The following is a 4,077-nucleotide window of genomic DNA, read 5'->3' on the forward strand; positions in this document are numbered from 1 at the left end:
GGTAGATCACTCCATCCTTCAGAATCAGCTTCTCATGACAGAACACTGGTTCACTGTAGATACTCCATTCTTCTAGAACAGCTTCTCATGACAGAACACTGGTTCACTGTAGATGACTCATCCTTCTAGAATCAGCTTCTCATGACAGAACACTGGTTCACTGTAGATCACTCCATCCTTCTAGAATCAGCTTCTCATGACAGAACACTGGTTCACTGTAGATACTCCATCCTTCTAGAATCAGCTTCTCATGACAGAACACTGGTTCACTGTAGATCACTCCATCCTTCTAGAATCAGCTTCTCATGACAGAACACTGGTTCACTGTAGATCACTCCATCCTTCTAGAATCACAGCTTCTCATGACAGAACACTGGTTCACTGTAGATCACTCCATCCTTCTAGAATCAGCTTCTCATGACAGAAACCTGGTCACTGTAGATCACTCCATCCTTCTAGAATCAGCTTCTCATGACAGAACACTGGTTCACTGTAGATCACTCATCCTTCTAGAATCAGCTTCTCCATGACAAACACTGGTTCACTGTAGATCACTCCATCCTTCTAGAATCAGCTGCTCATGACAGAACACTGGTTCACTGTAGATCACTCCATCCTTCTAGAATCAGCTTCTCATGCAGAACACTGGTTCACTGTAGATCACTCCATCCTTCTAGAATCAGCTTTTCATGACAGAACACTGGTTCACTGTAGATCATCCATCCTTCTAGAATCAGCTTCTCATGACAGAACACTGGTTAACTGTAATCACTCCATCCTTCTAGAATCAGCTTCCATGACAGAACACTGGTTCACTGTAGCACTCCATCCTCAGAATCAGCTCTCATGACAGACACTTGGTTCACTGTAGATCACTCCATCTTTCTAGAATCAGCTTCTCATGACAGAACACTGGTTCACTGTAGATCACTCCATCCTTCTAGAATCAGCTTCTCATGAAGAACACTGGTTCACTTGTAGATCACTCCATCCTTCTAGAATCAGCTTCTCATGACAGAACACTGTCACTGTAGATCACTCCATCCTTCTAGAATCAGCTTCTCATGACAGAAACTGGTTCACTGTAGATCACTCCATCCTTCTAGAATCAGCTTCTCATGACAGAACACTGGTTCACTGTAGATCACTCCATCCTTCTAGAATAGCTTTCCATGACAGAACACTGGTTCACTGTAGAATCCATCCTTCTAGAATCAGCTTCTCATGACAGAACACTGGTTCACTGTAGATCACTCCATCCTTCTAGAATCAGCTTTCATGACAGAACACTGGTTCCTGTAGATCACTCCATCCTTCTAGAATCAGCTTCTCATGACAGAACACTGGTTCACTGTAGATACTCCATCCTTCTAGAATCAGCTTCTCATGACAGAACACTGGTTCACTGTAGATCACTCCATCCTTCTGAGATCAGCTTCTCATGACAGAACACTGGTTCACTGTAGATCACTCCATCCTTCTAGAATCAGCTTCTCATGACAGAACACTGGTTCACTGTGATCACTCCATCCTTCTGAAATAGCTTCTCATGACAGAACACTGGTTCACTGTAGATCACCATCCTTCTAGAATCAGCTTCTCATGACAGAACACTGGTTCACTGTAGATCACTCCATCCTTTCTAGAATCAGCTTCTCATGAAGAAACTGGTTCACTGTAGATCACTCATCCTTCTAGATCAGCTTTCTCATGACAGACACTGGTTCACTGTAGATCACTCATCCTTCTAGAATCACTCTCATGACAGAACACTGGTTCACTGAGATCACTCCATCCTTCTAGAATCAGCTTCTCATTGACAAGAACACTGGTTCACTGTAGATCACTCCATTCCTTCTAGAATCAGCTTCTCATGACAGAACACTGGTCACTGTAGATCACTCCATCCTTCTAGAATCAGCTTCTCATGACAGAACACCGGTTCACTGTAGATCACTCCATCCTTCTAGATCAGCTTCTCATGACAGAACACAGGGTCACTGTAGATCACTCCATCCTTCTAGAATCAGCTTCTCATGACAGAACACTGGTTCACTGTAGATCACTCCATCCTTCTAGAATCAGCTTCTCATGACAGAAACACTGGTTCACTGTAGATCACTCCATCCTTCTAGAATCAGCTTCTCATGACAGAACACTGGTTCACTGTAGATCACTCCATCCTTCTAGAATCAGCTTCTCATGACAGAACACTGGTTCACTGTAGATCACTCCATCCTTCTAGAATCAGCTGCTCCATGACAGAACACTGGTTCACTGTAGATCACTCCATCCTTCGAATCAGCTTCTCATGACAGAACACTGGTTCACTGTAGATCCTCCATCCTTCTAGAATCAGCTTCTCATGACAGAACACTGGTTCACTGTAGATCACTCCATCCTTCTAGAATCAGCTTCTCATGACAGAACACTGGTTCACTGTAGATCCCTCCATCCTTCTAGAATCAGCTTCTCATGACAGAACACAGGTTCACTGTAGATCACTCCATCCTTCTAGAATCAGCTTCACATGACAGAACACTGGTTCACTGTAGATCCTCCATCCTTCTAGAATCAGCTTCTCATGACAGAACACTGGTTCACTGTAGATTCCACTCACCTTCTAGAATCAGCTTCCCATGACAGAACACTGTGGTTCACTGTAGATCCTTCTAGAATCCTCTGATTCACATGTATTAGCATGAATGGCAAAAGCTCCTTTTATTAAAGACAAATTACATAATGGCCTCTTCTCCTCCTATTTCATCCTCTCTCTCTCTTTATGATGGTCTCGCTCACTTCTGTCTGGTCAGTAATGACGGGGTTGTCTGTAATAGGCAACAGGGCATAGAATACCAAAGGTCTGTACCTGTTCAGGGTTAGGGGTCAGGTGTGTACCTGGCTTCATCTGGCAGCCTTCTCAGGGTCACAGCCAGTACGTGTTGGTAGTGGCGGATGGGTGGCTGACGGTCCTTGTTCTCCGCACGCACATACGCCAGCCCAGCCTGCAGGATACGGTGGGGCTGGGGAGGGTGGAGAGAGGGAGACGAGGGAGAAGAGAGAGGGGGTTAGTACATCAAGCACGATTCTTCCATAGAGTCAGTAGTGTATGTTGACATTGAGACTAGAGGACAGGAAGGAGAGAGACAGAGAGGGCTGAAGACGGAGAGAGACAGAGAGAGAATAGGGTGCCATTTGGGGACCACATGATATTAGATAAGAGCTATAAAACATGGAACAGGATTATGGAGGATGATTGGTATTAGATAAGAGTATAAACATGGACAGGGATTATGGAGGATGATTGGTATTAGATAAGACTATAAAACATGGAACAGGGATTATGGAGGACCACAAGATAAAAGAGCTATAAAACATGGAACAGAATTAGAGCACATGATATTAGATAAGAGGTATAAAACATGACCAGGACGGATTAGGAGGTACATGATATTAGAGCTATAAACATGGACCAGGGATTATGGAGGACCACATGAGATAGAGCTATAAACATGGACCAGGTACGGAGGACCACATGGTATTAGATAAGAGCTATAAACATGGAACAGGGATTTGGAGGACCACATGAATTAGAGCTATAAAACATGGACCAGGGATTATGGGGATGATTGGTATTAGATAAAGGTATAAACATGGACCGGGAGGACCCCATGATATTAGATAAGAGCTATAAAACATGGAACAGAGACTACGGAGGACGACTGATGAAGGTGTCCATGTGATTGACCATGTTGCCCAGAGTGTATGTGTGTTGTCTGTAACCTACCCTCGGTGGGTCAGCCTGCAGGGCGGCTAGGTAGTTCTCCAGCGCCAGGCGGCGGCGGTCGTTAAGCATGGCCTCTACCCGAGCCAGGTGGGTCTCAACCAGCTGCTGCTTTTCACTGGCTGCCTCCTCTTCCAGGGACTCTACCGTGGCCTGGAAGTGCTGAAGGGGACACACTGCATAGTGAGATAACACACTCACCCCAACAGATTCACAGATGCAATCTATATCGCTCTCCCACCTGGACAAGAGACACACCTACGTGAGAATTCTGTAAATTGACWACAGCTCAG

General features: G+C 44.9%; 1 protein-coding gene across 1 annotated transcript in view; it reads right to left on the reverse strand.

The window, feature by feature from the left end:
• Positions 1-2,896, reverse strand: part of LOC112077805 (amyloid beta precursor like protein 2-like) — a 26,938-nt gene extending 24,042 nt beyond the window's left edge. The window contains exon 1 of the mRNA XM_024144238.2: positions 2,870-2,896. The gene's annotated coding sequence lies outside the window, so the exon portion shown is untranslated. The remainder of the gene's footprint in view (positions 1-2,869) is intronic.
• Positions 2,897-4,077: the final 1,181 nt, after the last annotated feature.

Source organism: Salvelinus sp. IW2-2015, unplaced genomic scaffold (genome assembly GCF_002910315.2).
Source record: "Salvelinus sp. IW2-2015 unplaced genomic scaffold, ASM291031v2 Un_scaffold4928, whole genome shotgun sequence".
Taxonomy (NCBI): Eukaryota; Metazoa; Chordata; class Actinopteri; order Salmoniformes; family Salmonidae; genus Salvelinus; species Salvelinus sp. IW2-2015.